A 20905-nucleotide genomic window follows, 5' to 3' on the forward strand; every position below is an offset into this window, starting at 1 on the left:
AATGACAAAAATAGACAAGGCAAGAAACAACGATTGTTGGAGAGAATGTGGAGAAGGTGGATCCCTCCTACATTGTTGGTGGGAATGCAAGTTGGTACAGCCACTCTGGAAAACAGTGTGGAGGTCCCTTAAAAAGTTAAAAATTGAGCTACCCTATGACCCAGCCATTGCACTACTGGGTATTTACCCTAAAGATACAGTTGTAGTGAATAGAAGGGCCATATGCACCCCAATGTTCATAGCAGCATTGTCCACAATAGCCAAATCGTGGAAGGATCCGAGATGCCCTTCAACAGATGACTGGATTAAGAAGTTGTGGTCCATATATACAATGGAATATTACTCAGCTGGTCCATATATACAATGGAATATTACTCAGCTATCAGAAAGAACGAGTTCTCAACATTTGCTGCAACATGGACGGCACTGGAGGAGATAATGCTAAGTGAAATAAGTCAAGCAGAGAAAGACAATTATCATATGGTTTCTCTCATCTATGGAACATAAGAACTAGGAAGATCGGTAGGAGAAGAAAGGGATAAAGAAAGGGGGGGTAATCAGAAGGGGGAATGAAGCATGAGAGTCTATGGACTCTGAGAAACAAACTGAGGGCTTCAGAGGGGAGGGGGTTGGGGGAATGGGATAGACTGGTGATGGGTAGTAAGGAGGGCACGTATTGCATGGTGCACTGGGTGTTATACGCAACTAATGAATCATCGAACTTTACATCAGAAACCATCCCTGGTTTCTAATGGTGACTAACATAATATAATAAAAAAACATTTAAAAAAACCCATCATTGCTGTTATTAGATACAGACTTTAAAAAGTCTTTGTTACTATGTTCAAGGTGATAAAAGGAAAGATCGAAAATGTTAGCAAAGCACGAGGAGCTATGGCAGACTAAAGACAAAGTCTTCAATTATAATTGTAGAAAGGAGAAACAGAAAAATTGAAGTCAATAAATCAGTGGACATGTTACAGATTAAACACAGTTTTGAAAGAAAAGAAAAAGGAAAGAAAGAAAAGAAAAGAAAGAATGAAAGAAAGAAAGAAAAAAGAAAAGAAAAAAATTATAAAAAAAAAAAAAGAAAAGAATTAGCTGATAATCAGGTAAAAAAAATCCAGAAGCTGAAGAGGCAAAATGAGGGAAAATACATGTGCAAGGCTAAGCACATGTGGGAAATAATAAGAATATCTGAAATATTTGTAATTCAATTTTCAGAAATAGAGGAGAAGGAAAATAGGGAAGAAGAAATAAAAATACAGGGCTGAAAATATTCTAAAAGTGATGCAATACTTCATTCTATACATTCAAGAGTCATAGTAAACCACAATCATGGTGAACATTAGGAAATCTCTATCAAGCTGCAGAAAAAACAAAGCTAAATAGAGTATTATCAAATAATCCAGAAAAACAGTATTTTCAAAAAGCAATGTAAGTATCATTTTTTAATCAACCTATATATCTGTGTATAACTAGAAAAATGCAAATCTGTAAACTTAAAATAGATGGTTGTTATAATCAATTAGTTTATTTTGTAAAATAAGTTAAATATTTTTTATTAAAATAGCTTTTTTCCAAAATGCTTTCAAAAATTGTTTTGAGAGGCACCTGGTTGACTGAGTTGGTTAAATGTCTGCCTTTGCCTCAGGTCATGATCCCAGCGTCCTGGGATCGAGTCCCCCATCGGGCTCCTTGCTCAGCGGGGAGTCTACTTGTCCCTCTCCTTCTGCCCCTCACCCCTGCTTGTCCTCTCTCACTCTTGCTCTGTTCTCTCTCTCAAATAAATACATAAAATCTTTAAAAGATTATTTTGAAATAAAATATATTGTTAAAAAAAATGCCAAAAAGATCGTCATTACAACAGAACATACTGTTGTTTCCCCAGAGTATTGTATTAGTTTTATGTTGCTGCTGTAAACATAGAAAAAAGAAAACAATCTACAAATTTAAAACAACACAAATTTAATATCTTACATTTTTAAAGACTTTATTTGAGAGAGAGAATGTGAGTGAGAGAGCATGAGTGGGGGGAAGGGCAGAGGGAGAAGCAGGCTCCCCACTGAGCACAGAGCCCAAACCTGGGCTTGATCCCAGGACCCCAAGATCATGACCTGAGCCGAAGGCAGTTGCTTAACCGACTGAGCCACCCAGGCACCCCAAATTTAGCATCTTACAGATGGTCAAATGTCCAGTATAACTTTCACAGGATTAAAACCAAGGTGTTTGGAGGACGGTGTTCACTACTGGAGGGTCTATGCGAGAGTTTGTTTCCACTCCTTCTTCAGCTTTTAAAGGTCACACAGTTTCCCTGGCTCATGGCCCTATTCCCTCACCTTTGAATTTATCAACAAAGGGTCAAATGCTTCCCACAGCTCATCACTAACCTCCCCTTCTCTCTCTCCCTTCCAGTTCTAAACACGCTTGTTAGTGCATTGCGCCCATCTGGCTAATTCAGTGTTATCCATCTACTTTAAAGTTAGCTGATTTGTAACTTTGATTCCACCTGCAAACTTAATTCCATTTTTTTTGCTGTAACCAAACATATCTATAGGTCCTAATGCCTAACGATGGGGTGGCATACATTTTTGAAGAGGTCATTGTTCTGCTTACCACACGTATTGTTTTTTAAATCTTTTTTCTCACTTTTTTTTTTCAAATAGACAAGACACTACAGTGTCAGTTACCTATTTTACTAATTCTACTTTCAATCTCAAGATTGTTATAAATGTCTACCTCTGTTTCTTCTTTCATTAAATAATAATTCATCTTACTTGGCTTCTATAAAATACGTAGATGTGAATGTCAGCAATTCTCATGGAAATCCCAGTCCCATAAACTTAAAATTGGTAATCAGACATTAGGCAGCAGATGAAATTTTTTAGAAATTTTAGTTCACATGTTGTCTATTGACCTCCTTTGTTTCTCCTGGCTTGTTGTACCGACATTCTATACCATTGATCATCCTGGCTGTTCTTTTCTAGGTTTATTTCCATGTTTTTCACATCCATTTTAAAAAGTTTTGAGAGAAGAGAAACCTTTTTATAGCAGTAGAAATATGTAATTGGATGAATATAGGACTCCAGCTCTTTGGAAAACTCAATTTTATAAAGAAATAGACATGAAGGATGATGCTTCTTAGTTAAGACAGAATCTCTTTCACATCTCAGCCTGGTTTTTACCAGCTCTGTCGCCTCTGAACAAGTATTAAACCTTTTTAATAGTAACAAAATGAGCTTCCGCCTTCTTTTGTACAAGGTTAATAATCAACCTCTATTGAGGTATTTGTAAGGGTTAAATGATGTAATGTCTATAAAATGCTTAGCATATTGCCTGGCCTTGAATAAGGGCTGGCAATGTGTTTTAATTTGAGTATTGTGTTTGTACCGGACCGTAGAAGAACAGGACGATTCCCAGCAGCTGTTAAACACTGGCACACAGTGTGGGTAAGCTTCTGAGTGGAAAACTTCCCTTTATTTTATGTTCTAGGATTACATGAAATTTTACATATTAATGATATTATAGCTCTTTATAACATTCACCTTAGAAACACAACACTGTACTATGGGTCTTGGTTTAGAAATTTTAAGTAGGGATAAAATAAAGCTGGCTGAAGCATAAATTCTAATTAACATGGAATACTATAGACATAAAAAGAATGCTGGGGTAGAAAATAGAAAATACAAGCTGGGATATAACTGAGAATTTAGTGCACTGTATAGCACTCACTATAGAGCACTATGTAGAGAAAAATTAGAATTTTGCATGTTAGTTCTAGTAATTTAGTAGTACAAAAAGGAAATGATATAAATATATAAATGAAAATTGTTGAAAGCCTATGTGGTTTAACTTAAAATCCAAATAGGAAAAATTATTAGCTGTTTTTCCATTTAGGTAGAGAATATTTGTAACACACAAATACTTTTATAAACTACAGATTTCTATAATTAGCATGTATTGCTTCTACAAGAAGAATAACATGTTTAGATATCATTGAAAAAGTCATTAGGTAATTTGCATAATACCAAGCTTTTTAAGATTAATTAAATAATAGTGGGAGAGTAAACCGAATTGAACCATTGAAATCATAGAAGTTTGGCATTTCTCTATTCAACTATTCATAGTATCCCTAATATATACTGTGTACAGTTTAGTATGAAAAAGGAATATAATTGACTACTGAGTTGAACTTTAAAAGATAGAAACTTTAATTATAATGAAATATCAACACTGTACACTTAGAGGTGGGAAATGATATAATAAAGAAGACTTTTGCATGTTTATCCAACCAAACATAGAAATAGAAGAATAATATTATTAGTCAAGAAATAAATATACTAAAAGGCTGTGACATAGAATATTGTTTCCATTTATATATCCTCCATTGACTTTTTACAGAAGACTGAATAGAATTTTTAAAAAAGCATTTATGATTTCAAAAGATAGAATGCAATATTTTAACAGATGTTGAGTTTTTATCTTCAGTGAATTTTTATTGGGATGATCACTTGGCAAAAAAACAATGCATAGAAGATATAATCATGTCACATCTGGACTACATGGTTTTAAATGTGGCTTATAACATAGATACATTATAAATATAATTTTTATTAAATATTAAATTGAGGTGTATATTTGAGAAATCTAAAATTTTGTCAGATTATTTCCTATTTTACTATTGTAGTTGTTTTTCTTCTATGGAAATGGAAATTGATGTGTTTCAGGTTTCAAAGGGCTCTGCTCTTATACAATGTCTTACACCACATTTTCATAAAACAATGTCTACATTTAAAAATTTCAGCACTGTGATTCTCAATGATAGTTTATTTTCATCTCTGGTGATAAGAAGTTCTCCATCAAATATCATGAAAAGATAAATGTTGACAGTGGTGGGAAGTTTTTATATGCCTCTTGTTGAAATGGGAAGTATGACACACAGATTTTTTTCTAATTCTGTCTCTGAATAGTTCTACAATTTTATTATAAGGAATAAAATAAACCTTCGGGAAATCCATGTGCTGCACTGAATTGTAGAATACATCAACACTTAACTTCAGAAGAGCTACTTTATTAAGAAATAATTTTTTCTACTTTATCTTTTAAATAATATTGCATGTTTAAATAAATAGCAACACTTAAAATAATTTTATAAAAAATCTAAAATATATGTTTTTTCAAAATAGTATCTAAGAGGAGTTCCAACATTGAAATATTGATTAAATAAACTTGGCTTTCTTATTGATATAAAATAATAAGCTAATGAATTTTGTTTTTTGACTAAAAGTATAAGCTGACTGTGTTGGATATAGGTCGTAAAGTAGCACATTTTCTGTGCTTCCTTTTTCTGATGGATTTTCTTTCAGCAAAACTCAAGGTTAAATGATCAGTTCATGGAATATTTAGCCACATTATTGCTTGCATTTCCTCACCACCCCAACTTCAAATGTGCTTGTGATAAATATTGTAGTTTATATTACTTTTTTAATTTCTGTATAAGTTGAAAAGTGGAGTTAGACTAAAAAAAATGGCTGAATAAAAACTTTACCTAATGTGGATAAAAAATAAAATGGAATAAGAATAAAAACCAAGTTAGATTTTTAAAACATAGGGAATGGGGTAAAAAGGAAAGAACAGAATGTATTCATGGGTTGATCACTTGGCAGAAAAATGCATAGAGATACTTTTGGGATCTGACTAGAAATATATCTTTCTATTAATTCAGATTCTAACTCTAATCAGTTTTATTGCATATTACCTGCCTTAATTTATACTTATGATACATTTGGAGTCAGAACATCCATTTAACTTGTGGAAATTTAATTATATTAGATAATGTATTCGCTTTTCATTATTCTGCTAGTGGTTCTATCCATGCAGACTCAATGGAGCTTGCAAAGGAGACAAGAGGAAAATCTCTTGATAAAAACACCATGTTCTTAAAAAAAAACAAAAAAACCCCACAAAAAAACAAAAAACACCTTATAAAGTGGGGAGGGGCTTCCCCCGGCTGGCTTAGTCGGTTGAGCACATGACTCTTGATCTCAGGGTTGTGAGTTTGGGCTCTATATTGGGTGTACAGATTACTTAAAAATAATAATAATAATAAAAAAGCTTTAAAACAAAGAAAAAACCCCACCGTGTTCTTCTGTTTCTGTCCCTATTTCCTTCCTTCCTTCCTTACAAACCTCAGTGATACAGTTATAATTTGATAACACAAGTGTCATTTATCACTTACTTATATGAAAAGATAAATTTTTAAGATAAAAACAGGAAATTTCATTATGGATGAACATTAACTGATGAACTTTTGCAAAAGATCGTGAGGTAGGGAACACTAACTTTGAATCCTAATTAAGCAAATGTTATCCACCCCCCAAAATACTCCCATTCTTCTCATTAGTGGACCTGTATTAAAAATTTTTTCTCAATTATTGTTGTTGTTATGTACTGAATTGTGTTCCCCCAAATTTATACCGGGGGGAACTCTAACGCCCAATGTACTTGGAAATAGTGCCTTTAAGGAGGTAAAGTTAAATACGATTGTAAGTGTGGGGTTCTAATCCAGTAAGACTGGTAACCCTAGAAGAAGAGGAGGGGACACCAGGGATGTGTGGGTACGGAGGAAGGACCGTGTGACACATGACACTTGACATGACACGAGAATGTAGTCATCTGCAAGTCAAGGACAGAGGTCTCAAAACAACTCCAACGTGCCAGCACCTTCATCTTTTACTTGCAGCCTCCAAAACTGTGAGAAAATAAATTTCTGTCTTTAAAGCCAGTCAGTCTGTGGTATTTGGTAGGGAAGCCTGAAATGACTAATACAATTATGTGTTTGAATTTCAACAGTAAAATGTTCATGAGAATTTGTGTTTTTTGATTTATATATAAATATTGTCATACTATTCCCAATTTGCCTCTTAATTCTGAAAGCCTAAACCTTTTACTGTGTAGGCCATTAACAAAATAGGTTTACAAATTCCTTCCTTAAAATAACTCTCCTCTACACTTTTTATAAGGTTGTATCTTTCCTTTAAAATGACACTTACTACAACTTATGTTCTGTTTGCTGTTTCCGTATTCATTTTATCACCCCTGTTAAATAGAAAACTTCTCCCACGATAGGCCTAAAGCTGTTTGCAGCAGGTGCTTAATAACTGATTGTGAATGGAGGCCTGTGGGAGCTAAGGGCAGTCCCTGCCTGACAGGTGGCAGGAAACTTTTTTCTGTCAACAACCTAAGTGCGTATGGAAGCAGATTATTCCCAGAGCCTCCCAGGAAGAGCTCAGGATGGCTGACCCCTTGATTTTGGCCTTCTAAAATTTAGAGCAGAGAAATCAGTCAAGCTAACCTGGACTTTACACCTGCAGAACTGTATGTTAAATTTGCTTAAACTTAATGTTTGTTTGTTTTTAAGATTTTATTTATTTATTTGACAGAGAGAGACAGCGAGAGAGAGAGAGCACAAGCAGGGGAAGAGGGAGAGGGAGAAACAGTTTCCCTGCTGAGCGGGGAGCCCGACATAGGGCTCGATCCCAGGGGCCTGCGATCATGACCTGAGCTGAAGGCAGACGCTTCAGGACTGAGCCACCCAGGTGCCCCTAAACTTAATGTTTTAGCTAATTAAATTTAGGTAAATTGTTGCTAAATCTGTGGTATTTTTTATGCATAAATAGTAAGCCAGTAGGATTGGGTGCCGGTATTGTCCGTCTGATCCGTCTGTAATAAAGTTCCCAGTCAGTGCCTCACCTAAAGGTTTCTGCAGCCGCTGATGATTGCGGCTTACACCTCTTGTTGTCACTGGGAAATGAACACTGGTGAGTTTTCTGATTCTGTCATTCCCTCTGTACCTATCAGCCGCAATTGTTCTCTAAAGAAAAACTTTTATTTACCAATAATTTAGTTATCCTGAAATTTATTTTGTACATGAAAAGAAGGCTAGCTGCCTGATTTTTCCCCCTTTATTTATTAGTTTTCAGAATACTGAGGTCGTGATTTTGCTACTGTATAAGGCAAACAATTAGGTTTTTTGTATCATAAAGTCAGGGATTGTTATATATTTGTGTTTCAACCATGTTGCTGTCAATTTCTTCATGGTGCTTAAATGGTCTCCTGTGTGGCCAATGGAAACCCCTTCAAGTTGGATCCTGTGTCTTTTTGTCGAGACTTTATTATTCTACAGATTACTTTCTGGCACGACAGGTTATCCAAGGTTTATCTTGTACATTTTATAGCTCAGACGTTGCATTGCCCATTCCCCCAAAGGTCTTTTGTTAGGTTTTTTAGAGACCACACTCTGGGCACCTACAGTGCTTTTAATTGCTTCAAGGCCATCTCAGTAAACAAACTAGCTTGTGTTGTTTTTATAAAGGAAAGATAATGTCTGAGTTTATACTACATTTCCAATTCAGAGGTTGAAATACATGGTTTATACTTAACTATGTTGGTTTTTATACTTGAATTTTTTTTAATGTTGGTATCTAAAGACATGTTTGTTATTGGTTTTATTATCTGACAACATAAACATTTCTTGTAATAAGATTGTTCAATTTGGTCTAACATTTGTTTTCAGGTTTTTAAAAAATTATTAGAATATCCTTCTAGGGGAACACAGTCAAAACACTAAACCTTAAAGTATTTAAATGTTCATCCCTAAGTGGCTATGTTACCAATTTTATGTAAAGTTAAATTCATTTATTTGGGTTTTTGGGTTTGGTTTTTTTATGTGTAATTTGAGGGGTTATATTTTTTGTATCTGTCTTAATTTAAATGTGTGAAAATTTAAATAATTCTAAGGTAAAAAAACAAAACAAAACAAAAAAACAAAAAGGGGCATTCTGAGAAAAAAAAATTGTGAATTAATGGTAATTGGGCTGGAAAATCAGTGCAGATATTCCAAAAGTGGATTTACCTCTGGAATTATTTATTATGTCCCCAGATAAAAAATTCAGTAAGTGCTGTCAGTGTTACCACTTATATTAGATACTCTCCCTTATCACCCCCAGCATCATCACCCCAGGCGCAGATCACCCTGATTTTTCTTAGAGAACTACAGCTGCCAGCTATCTGGACTGCCTGGCTCCACGTGACTCCCTTCCCATCAGTGCTCCAGTGACAGGTAGGACTCTTCAAACTATGAATGTGCGTGCCATTCACCTGCTTCGGACTTCAAAGTCTTCTCCAGACACTTAGCCAAAGAGGCGGCACTTCTTCTTTGGGTAGATGGGTTAGTGTACACATATCTTGTTTGGAAACTGGGAAAATAGGCCATAAATCTCATGAAAATTGTGTGTAGGGTGTTGCTGTGTCGAGAATGAAATATGATTAAGACATAAAATTTTCTCTGACTTAAGTTCATAATTTCAACAAAGTGGCTTTGGCTGATTTTGTTTACTAACATTTTTTACTTCTGTGTATGAGGGAGTGTATCAGATCTATAAGTAAGATATAGAAAAATACTAATAAATTTGTGAAGGCAAACACTTAACCAACTACTTTTTGGCTTTTGCTGTACATTAAATGAATCTATTAACATTCCTACTTTTCTGTCTTTATTCAGGACTTACACCTTGGGTAAATTTAAGAGTTTAATGATATAATTTACTAATCTAAACTATGCTTAATTTCCAAGATGTAAATATATATTAATAGAAATAATATATAAAGATGAATAGGCAATTTGAGGCTTGTTTGTATTGCATATTTATATAGAATTTAAAGTAATTACTCAATATACTAAACATTTATGAAAATTCTGACATTCAACTCAATGTTGGATGAGATTAAATAGAAACATCAGAAGAATAATTGGACCTTGCCCATGTTTCAGGAACAGATTTTTACTTTAAGAAATTTCAAAGGAAGAGAAAGTGAAGGGGAAGAAGGAAGAGGGTGGGGAAGAAGGAAGGAATATTAATAAAAAGAAAACACATTTTTAATTTGAGTGATTAAATCTAAAAAAGAAAAGGAGGTTGAGGATATATATTATATGGTCGTATTAGATAGGGTTAAAAATGAAGTGGGTTAAAAATTTAAAAAATTGTAACCATTATTTTTCCTGGGAGAATCTAGGCTTATTTTCATTTTCCCAACATTGTGTGTGGTTAACATTACTTTTGTCTCAAAAAGTATGTGGCAGGAATGATAAATCTTATTGTGATCCAAGTAAGCCAATACTTAAAAAGGTAGTAAAATTAATTGTAAACTTATTCCCTATTTACAACAACCATAAATGTATTGTCTTATTCTTACTAATCCTTTGTAAAGATTCCTAATACATTGTTCTAAGACTATAATTTTGAGGGAAGAAAGTTTTTTTTCCAGTGAAGTTGGTGTTTATAATTTGTCTGTGATTATATCTAATTGTATTCAAGAATCCTAAATGCATCTCCAAATTTAAATGATTGCTCAAGGTTATTTTTAAAACCTTACAGGTGATAAAATCCATTAATATCTTCATATAACCATTCTACTTTTCTGTAACTGCAAGATAGAAGATAAGTAAAGTGGGATTAAACAAAAATTCTGGGAATGGAAAAGATTTTGCACCCTAGCTACTATAACCACTCTGACAGCTTTGGATACAGATGTTTTTGAAAATGGGTGGTAAAATGAATGTGTTAGTGTGGAAAAGGTATAAGGTGATTAAAACACATTAATAGGCATAACGATTATTATAGAATATGATGAATCACGATACGACAGAGTGAGTGGGCTTTAGACATTTGAATTAAGACAAAAAGAGTATTTAACATTTTTTGGGTTTGTTTCCCTCAGGAGGTAAGTGGATATCTGGACTCTAGCTCTATAATTCTTGGGAAATACAGAAGAATGTGACACAGAAAGCAAAGTTTTAATTGTTTTAAATTTTTTAAAACTCCAGTATAATTAGTCTCCAGTGTTATTAGTATCAGGTGTACAATATAGTGATTCAACAATTCTATACATTACTCAGCGCTCACCATGATAAACGAATTCTTAATCCCCTTCACCTATCTCACCTTCCCCCTACCCACCTGTCCTCTGGTAACCAGCAGTTTGTTCTCTATAGTTAAGAATCTGTGGGGGGGGGGGGTTCCCAGTTTTTTATCATTTTTCTTTGTTCAATTTCTTAAATTCCACATATGAGTGAAGTCATGTGATCTTCATCTTTCTCTGACTAACTTATTTCTTCTCTTGATCTCTTGTGGTTTGATGGCTTTCTTTAATGATATACTTGGATTCCTTTATCTTCATTTTTTGTGTATCTATTACCAGTTTTTGATTTGTGGTTACCACTAGGTTGATATGTAACCTCTTATGCATACAGCAGTCTGTATTAAGTTGATGGTCACTTAAGTTTGAGCCCATTCTAAAAGCACTAAATGTTTACTACCCCCTTTTTAGGTATATGGTGCCACACTTTACACTCTTATTCTATGAGTCTTTTGACTAATTTTTATAGATATACTTAATTTTACTGCTTTTGTGCTTCCTACTTACTAACTCCTGCTTATGATCTTTCCTTTCCACCCGAAGAATCCTTTTTAACATTTCTTCTAAGGCTGCTTTATTGGCGATAATTCCTTTAATCTTTGTTTGTCTGGGAAACTCTGTATGTCTCCTTCTATTCTGAATGATAGCCTTGCTGGATATTCTTGATTGCAGGTTTTTTTCTTTCATTGCTTTGAGTACATCTTGCCACTCCGTTCTGGCCTGCAAAGATTCTGTAGAATAATCAGTTGATGGCTGTGGGGTTCTAGTATGTAACCATTTTCTTTTGTTGCTTTTAAAATTGTATTTTTTACTCTTTTTGCCATTTTAGTTAGTGTGTGTCTTGGTATGGACCTCCTTGGGTTTATTTTGTTGGGGGCTTTCTGTGCCTTCTGGATCTGGATTTCTGTTTCCTTTCAGATTTGGGAAGTTTCCAGCTATTATTTGGACAAATACATTTTCTGCCCCCCTTCTCTCTCTTCTTTTTCTGAGAAGGGATTATAATGCGAATGTTATTACACTTGATGGTGTCACTGAGTTCCCTAAGTCTAAGTCCATTCTCGTTTATTATTATTATTTTATCTTTATGTTTCATTGCTTTCCATTACTCCACCCTGCAGGTCAATGATCCATTCTTCTGCTTCCTCTAGTCTACCATTTATTCCGTCTAGTGTATTTTTAATTTCAGTTATTGAGTTCATCTCTGATTGGTTCTTTTTTATATTTACTCTGTCTTTATCATGAGTCTCTCTGAGATTGTCCAGTTCTTTCTCAAGCTCAGTAAACATCTTTCTGAATATTTTTTTATAGAATTCTATTATTCCTACCCACCCCCAATCTCCCCACTATCTTTTTTTAAAATCATTTTATCTTATTTTTATCATGTTAAGTGTACTTTTTTTAAAAAAATTATTATGTTATGTTAGTCACCATACAGTACATCCTTAGTTTTTGATGTAGTGTTCCATGATTCATTGTTTGCGTGTAACACCCAGTGGTCGATGCAATATGTGCCCTCCTTAATACCCATCACTGGCCTATCCCAATCCCCCACCCCCTTCCCCTCTGAAGCCCTCAGTTTGTTTCCCAGGGTCCACAGTCTCTCATGGTTCATTCCCCCTTCTGTTTACCCCCCCCCTTCATTCTTCCCTTCCTTCTCCTACTGATCATGTTAAGTGTACTCTTTAATCCACATCCCCTATTTCATCTATTCCTCACCCGCCTCCCACCTGGTAATCATCAGTTCTCTATAGTTAAGGGTCTTGTTCTTGGTTTGTCTCTCTTTTTTTTCTTTCCTTCACTAATTTGTTTCTTAAATTTCACGTATCCATGAAACGTATAGTATTTGAGTTTCCCTGAATTATTTTACTTAGCATTATACTCTGTAGCTCTATTCATGTTGTTGCATATGGGAATATTTCATTCTTCTTTATGGCTGAATAATATTCTTTATATTCTTCTTTATCCATTCATCTATCAATGGACATTTGGGCTATTTCCATATTTTGGCTACTGTAAAGACTGCTACTATAAATATATGGGTGCATGTAACCCTTTAAATTAGTGTTTTTATATTTTTTTGGGTAAATACCCAGCAGTGTGATTACTGGATTGTACAGTAGTTCTATTTTTAATTTTTCAAGGAACCTCCATACTGTTTTCTGCAGTGGCCACACCAGTTTGCATTTCCACCAACAGTGCAAGAAGGTTCTTTTTCCCCCCACATCCTTAAAAACACTTATTTTTTGTGTTATTGATTTTAGCCATTCTGACAGGTGTGAGGTGATATCTCATGGTGGTTTTGATTTGTATTTCCCTTATGATGAGTGATGTTGAGCATCTTTTCATGTGTCCATTGACCATCTGTATGTCTTCTTTGGAGAAATATCTGTTCATGTCTTCCGCCCATTTTCTAATTGGATTATATGTTTTGGGGGTATTTTTGTATCGGTTCTTTATATATTTTCGATACTGATTCTTTATTGGATATATCATTTGCAAATATCTTGTCCCATTCAGTAAATTATCTTTTTGTTTTGTTGATTTTTTCCTTCACTGTACAAAGACTATTTTGATATAGTCCCAGGAGTTTACTTTTGCTTTTTTTACCTTTCCTGAGTAGACATATCTAGAAAAATGTTGCTGTGGTTGATGTCAGAGAAATTACTGCCTGTGCTATCTTTTAGTATTTTTCTGGTTTCAAGTCTCACATTTAGGTCTTTAATCCATTTTGAGTTTATTTTTGTGTATGATGTAAGAAAGTGGTCCAGTTTCACTCTTTTGCATGTGGCTGTCCACTCTTCCCAACACCTTTTGTTGAAGAGACCATCTTTTTCCATTACATATTCATTCCTCCTTTGTCAAACATTAATTGACCATATAATTGCGGGTTTATTTCTTGGTTTTTTGTTCTATTCCATTGATCTATATGATCTGTATGATCCGCTGTCTATTTTTATGAGTACTGTTTTAATTACTACTACTTATATGAAAACTAGAATTGTGATACAGCTAGTTTTGTTTTTCTTTTCAAGATCGCTTTGGCTCTTTGAGATCTTTTGTGGTTCCATACAAATTTTAGGATTGTTTGTTTTAGCTTGGCAAAAAATGCTGTTGGTGTTTTGATAGGGATTGCACTAAATCTGTAGATTGCTTTGGGTAGTAAAGACATTTTAACAATATCTGTTCTTCCAACCTATGAGCATGAAATGGTTTCCATTTCTTTGTGTCATCTTGAATTTCTTTCATCAGTGTGTTATAGTTTTCAGAGTACAGGTCTTTCACCTCTTTGCTTAACTTTATTCCTAGATATTTTATTGTTTTTGGTGCAGTTGTAAATGGGATTTTTTTCTTAATTTCACTTTTTGCTATTTCATTACTAGTGTATAGGAATGCAACATCTTTCTGTACATTGATTTTGTATCCAGAAACTTCACTGAAGACATTTATTAGTTCTAGTAGTTTTTTGGTGGATTCTTCAGGTTTTTCTCATATAGATTATGTCATCTGCAAATAGTGAGAGTTGTACTTCTTCCTTGCCAATTTGAATGGCTTTTATTTCCTTATGTTGTTTAATTGCTATGGTTAGGACTTCTAGTACTATGTTGAATAAAAGTAGTGAGAGTGGACATCCTTGTCTTGTGCCTGACCTTAGTGGAAAAGCTGTCAGATCTCATCATTGAGTATGATATTGGCTGTGGGTTTTTAATATAAGGACTTTATTATGTTGCGGTATGTTCCCTCTAGACCTACTTTCCAGAGGTTTTTTATCATGAATGGATGTGGTACTTTATCAAATGCTTTTTCTGCATCTATTAAAATGATCATGTAGTTATCCTTTCCATTTTTGATGTGACATATCACATTGATTATTTTGTGAATATTGAACCATGCTTTCGTCCTAGGAATAAATCCCACTTGATCATGGTGTATGATTTTTAAAAATATATTATTCAATTTGGTTTGCTAGTATTTTATTGAGAACTTTTGTATCCATGTTTATCAGGGATATTAACCTGTAGTTCTCTTTTTTTAGTGAAGTCTTTATCTGGTTTTGGTATCAGGGTAATGCTGGCTTCATTGAATGATTCTGGAAGCTTTCCTTCTTTTTATATTTTTTGGAATAGTTTGAGAAGAATAGGTATTAACTCTCTAAATGTTCAGTAGAATTCACCTGTGAAGCCATCTGGTCCTGGACTTTTGTTTCTTGGGAGTTTGATTACTGATTCAGTTTTATTGCTGGTTATTGGTGAAGCCATCTGATCTTGGACTTTTGTTTCTTGGGATTTTTTTAAAATTACTGATTCAATTTCTTTGCTGGTTATTGGTCTCTTCAAATTTTCTGTTTCTTCCTGCCTTAGTTTTGGTAGATTATATGTTTTTAGGAATTTATCCATTTCTTGTAAATTGTCCAATTTGTTGGAATATAGGTTTTCATAGTATTCTGTTACAATAGTTTATATTTCTCTGGTGTTGTTTATTTCTGCTCTTTCATTAATGATTTTGTTTAGTTAGGTCCTCTCTCTTTTTCTCTCTCTCTTTTGATGAGTCTTGCTAAAGGTTTATCAATGTTGTTGTTTTTTTTTTTTTTCCAAAGCCTCAGCTCCTGGTTTCACTCATCTGTTCTATTATTGGTTTAGTTTCTATATCATTTATTTCTGACCTAATCTTTAATATTTCCTGCTTTCTGTTGGGTTTGGGTTTTATTTGCTTTTCTTTTTGTAGCTTGTTTGGGTGTAAGATTTGCTGGTTTATTTGAGAGTTTTCTTATTTCTTGAGGTAGACTTGTATTGCTATAAACTTTCCTCTTAGAACAGCTTTTGCTGCATTCCAAAGATTCTAGACCATTGTGTGTTCATTTTCATTTGTTTCCAGGTAATTTTTGATTATTTCTTTGATTTTTTTTTAATTGACCTATTCATTTTTTAGTTTAACCTCCACGTATTTGTGCTCTTTCCATATTTTTTCTTGTGGTCAATTTGTAGTTTCATAGCATTATGTTCTGAAAATATTCATGGTATGACTTTGATTTTTCTGATACTTGTTTTGTGGCCTAATATGTGATCTGTCCTGGAGAATGTTCCGTATGCACTTGAAGAGAATGTGTATTCTGCTGTTTTATAATGAAATGTTCTGAGTATGTCTGTTAAATCCATCTGGCCCACTGTGTCATTTAAAGCCATTGTTTCCTTGTTGATATTCTGTTTGGATGATCTGTCTATTGATGCAGGTGGGGTGTTAAAGTCCCTACTATTATTGTATTTCTATCATTTAGTTCCTTTACATTTCTTATTAACTGTTTTATGTACTTGGGGGTGTACATATTTACAATTGCTATATCCTCTTGTTGAATTGTCCCCTTTATTATTATGTGTCCTTCTTTGTCTCTCGTTATTGTCTTTGTTTTAAAGTCTATTTTGTCTGATATAGGTATTGCTAGTTTGGGTTTCTTTTGACAGCCATCTGCGTAATAAATGTTTCTCCACTCCCTCACTTTCAATCTACAGTTGTTTTTTGGTCTGAAATGAATCTCTTGTAGGCAGCATATAGATGGGTCTTTTTGTCCACTCTGTCACCCTGTGTCTTTTGCTTGGAACATTTAGTCCATTATATTCAAAGTAATTATTGATAGATATGTATTTATTGCTAATACTTTAAATTCTCTATTAGGCATAATGCTTATCTCCATTTTGTTTAGCTCTCTTGCTGTGATTTTTGTCTTGGTCTTGCATTTGGGACATATCCCTGCTGTCTCCTCATTTTGTCCAACTCTTTATGTGGTTTTCAATGTGTTAGGAAGGTGAACTACATCTCCTTCTCTTAAAAATAGTTGCCTTATGAAGAAGAGGCCCAGTAGTGCCCTGCAATGCAGTGTCTTCTGTTCATGGAACCTGATGCTTCATGAGTGTCTCCTATGTCTGTGCATGCACCCTACTGTTATTGAGCCACATTTGCCTTCATTCCAGTCATCTACAATGCTACTCTTTACCTGTTGTGGGCAGGGTTTGGCTCCTGTGCTGTTAGTGGGCTAGTCTGGTGCTTCTTTAGGCTTGAGGTGATCAGACCAGGCTTTTGCCATAGCTATGGTTGCACCAGACTGCAGGATGCTTTCCTTATGTTGGCCCCTGTGGCTTTTATTAGTTGGTGGGGACTGCTGTCAGACCAGTTGTCTGCCCTCAGCCCACCTGTGGGGCAGCAGTGGAACTGGAGTGTGTAATTATCTCCCTTCTCCCCAGAGGTGGAGTCACTTTGTAGTGGTGTTGGCCTCTGTCAGTGCTGCTTACACAATACCTCGCTTGTGGCTCTGCTTTGGACTTCTGATGAAAGTAGGTTGAAGGGGGTAGTCTGCAGGACAGTGCAAAGGTAGGGTAAGTTGTTAGCAAGCTAGACGGAGAGTGTTCCCATTAATTCCTGCAGGCGTCCATGTATCTAGGCTGAAAGGCAGGGAAGGTAAATAGCACTGGTTAACTCTTTTGTTTTTGAAGAAGACTCCTAAAGATCCTTGTCCCTCTGGAACATGTTCTGAGATTAGGAAAAAAATCTTCCTGTATACCCAAGTTTTTCCCATATATACTTACTTTTCAAAATGCTTCTTCTATGCTATATCTCAGCACATTGTGTGTTATACTCTTCCTTTAAGGGCAGGGACTCAGTTTCCTATTGTCCTCCAGCCTCTCCTGGAGCTGAGACTGCTGTTTAAAGTTCTAGGTGTTAAGCCCCAATAAGAAGTCATGAAGTTAAGCCCCTCTGGTTTTCAAAGCCAAATGTTCTAAGGACTTTTCTTCCCAATATGGGCCCCCTGTGCTCGGGGTGCCTAGGGTGCCTGGTGCGATATCTGGTTCTCTTCTCTGTGCTTCTGTTGTCCCTCTGAACCAAGTAGAGTCTTGGGTTTGGGTTGGTTCCAGACTGTGTCTCTTGTCTTTCCTACCCTTTTTGATGTGGTCTCTTCTCTAGGATTAGCTGTGGAAAATTTGTTCTGCCAGACTTTAGGTGATTTTCTGGCTTATTTACACTGATGTGGGTATTATCTAGGTGTATCCATGGGACAAGATAAGTCTAGGGCCCTCCTACTCCATCATCTTCCCCAGAAGTCTCAGCTTCTTAATTTCGTTGGTCTTTGACGTCCCACATTTTTTGCTTGAAGTCTATCTAAAAATTATTCTTCTCCAATTGATTTAACGTATAAGGACATAGAAATAAAACACCAAAATAACATTGAAAATTACCTTACAGATAGTCCCATCAATCATATTTCAGATAAGTTTTTATATATTTTTTTATCAGTTCCCAATCTAATTCTGGATATACAATTCTCAGGAATATGTCCTAGCTGGGAATGGAAGGGAATGGAGAAAAATAAATTATATTTATAGGTTTGTAATAAACCAAAGGAAACAAATAAACAAATGCATTAGAAGGATATTGGTTCACAGTAATGATAATGATAATAATTTAAGCTATTGCCATTATTAATCATTGCAGGCAGTAAAATAATACAGACAGATTAGTGGGCTAAAATAGGAAATAATCCTAATAAGTAGCAGTTGTAAATATTCACATTAATAAATGACTGTGAAACATAATTATTTTGGCTAAACATTTTGTACATTAATTGGTGAAGCAACTTACATATTTGAAAAGAGGATTTAATAAATAAAAAACAGGAATAGAGGAAGGTAACAATATATTTTGTGGGAAGTAAAATGGTGGATAAAAATAAACTATTCCTATTTTAGTAGAAGTAGGAGTGTATGTGTGTGATGTGTACATAAACATAAAACATGACCAACTTGAATATATTCTCATAAAAATTAAGATAATTTTAGTAATTTTTTGTTTCCTCATATTCAGGAAGGAAACAAACCTGAAAATGAATTGTAAAATAAACCCAAGAAAAGAGATGGAAAAAATAAAGAGCAGAAATCAGTGAAAGAGAACATAGAAAAATAGAAAAAAGTCAATGAAACCAAAAGCTATCTTTTTAAAAATTAATAAGATAAAATTATTTTTATTTAGGCTGCTAAATACAAAAGTTTAGGAAATGACATAAATTATTGGTGTTAGAATTAAAAGGGGGGCATCACTAGCATTCCTACAAATATTAAAATGAAAATAAGTGAGTATTATAAAATAGCTTAAGACAGTAATGAAGAGATTAGGGAAAGTACACAAATTTTTTGAAAGATATAAATTATCAAAATTATCTTAAGAAAAAACAGAAATCCTGAATATACCTATTTTGTTAAGGAAAGTTAATTCCATACTTAACAGTAGTAACTTTTGTCTTGTTTTTGAGCTCTTAATTTTTGATTTTGTATCTCAGATATTAAGTTATATCTTCATTTTATTTATACAAAAAGTGCTATATCTTCTAAGCTATTATATATCTTAAGTTCTTTCACTGTATGAACTTCCTTTGGCAAAAACTATACAATTAAAAAATCAGCGTAAACTCCATTTGATTGAGTTAAAATATTTCTCAAAATAAAACCCTGTTTCACTTAATAAATTAACATGATACCACATGTAAATAGAAGCTTAGATTTAAGAGGTTGTAGGCACATAATTATAAACTTCATTAATTTCAAGATTGTTGCATGTTTTCTTCTGTCTCTTCATTTTATTTTTCTCAGCCTTAACCTTATCTGAGGTTTTTGTTGATGTTTTGTTTTGTTTTTAATGATGTGGATTTTCTCATGCTATAAATTCTGATGCAAATCTGAAGGGTAAGTAACATGAAGTAGCATTTGATAAGCTTTTAAGCTCTTTTTCCTGAGCCATGAGAACAATACTAAGTCACTTATTGGTAGGAGTGTGGTATCCCTGGAGTCCTGGGTGAATTGTGTAGTTCGAGACCATGAATTTATTTGTTGCTCTAGGCCACTAACAGAGTTTACTAGAGTGAATTTTTTATCCCGTCTACGTTCTCAAAGCCTCTAAAATTCAAAATAGACACATTACAGACTTCGTAGGCTTTTATTGAACTTGTTTGTGAACTTGTAAATCTTTTGTTGTTCAGGTCTTTGGGGGAGATTAATTTTTTTTTTTTTTTAGATACATTTAATTGACTTGTGACTCTTCAATGTGTCGAATATTAAGATGGATTTCAAGTGTGATTCATTGATCGTGACTGATTTAGGTCGGTAATATGGCAATTCTTATTTAATTAGGATATTTTTATTTTAACAAGAACGTATACTCAGCCACATTATTGGAAGGGAAGAAAGGGAGGAAAGAAGGAAGGAAGAAAAGGAAAGAATGAAAGGAAGGAAGGAAAGGAAAGAAGGAAAAGAAGGAAGGAAAGAAGGGAAGAAGGGAAAGGAGAAAAGAGAAAAAAGTAAAATGGAGGTATTATACCAGTACCAGGAATATGAACTAGATTCAAAGATATGCATCTCATTAACTGGAAATTTGATCATTAGGCAAGTTGCTTAGTCTATAATCCTTGATTTGCCTTTGTGGAAAAATGTTGAATTAAATCTATTCCATAAGACCTACCAATTTCAAAATATTGTGAATCCGTATAAAGGAAAGTAGATCACAATAAAGTATTTTGGTAAGTGTGTCACCTAAAAAGAAACAGACTGTGAGTGAGAATTTGACTTACAGGAACTCAAGGGGATTGAACAGTTGATCAGGGTTTTATTAGCAAATTTCTTTACTGATCCATTTTAGGAGTGCCCACTAGGGACAAGGTGAGCAATGTTATTATTTCAGTATATCTCAGTTTGTAATTTCCTATAGCTTAAGTATATCACCAGAAGAAAAATAACTCCTTTAAACCCTGGGTGTTTTTGTTTTTCATGAAAGGACCATAAAATTTTAGCTTGAGTGATTTTTATCCTTAGAGAATGTTGCCGACTTGGATCACACTAAAGAAAAGTTCTATTTGCATATGCTACAAATTTATGTCATCCAACAATTCGTAGAT

This window comes from Ursus arctos, unplaced genomic scaffold (genome assembly GCF_023065955.2).
Source record: "Ursus arctos isolate Adak ecotype North America unplaced genomic scaffold, UrsArc2.0 scaffold_20, whole genome shotgun sequence".
Lineage (NCBI taxonomy): Eukaryota > Metazoa > Chordata > Mammalia > Carnivora > Ursidae > Ursus > Ursus arctos.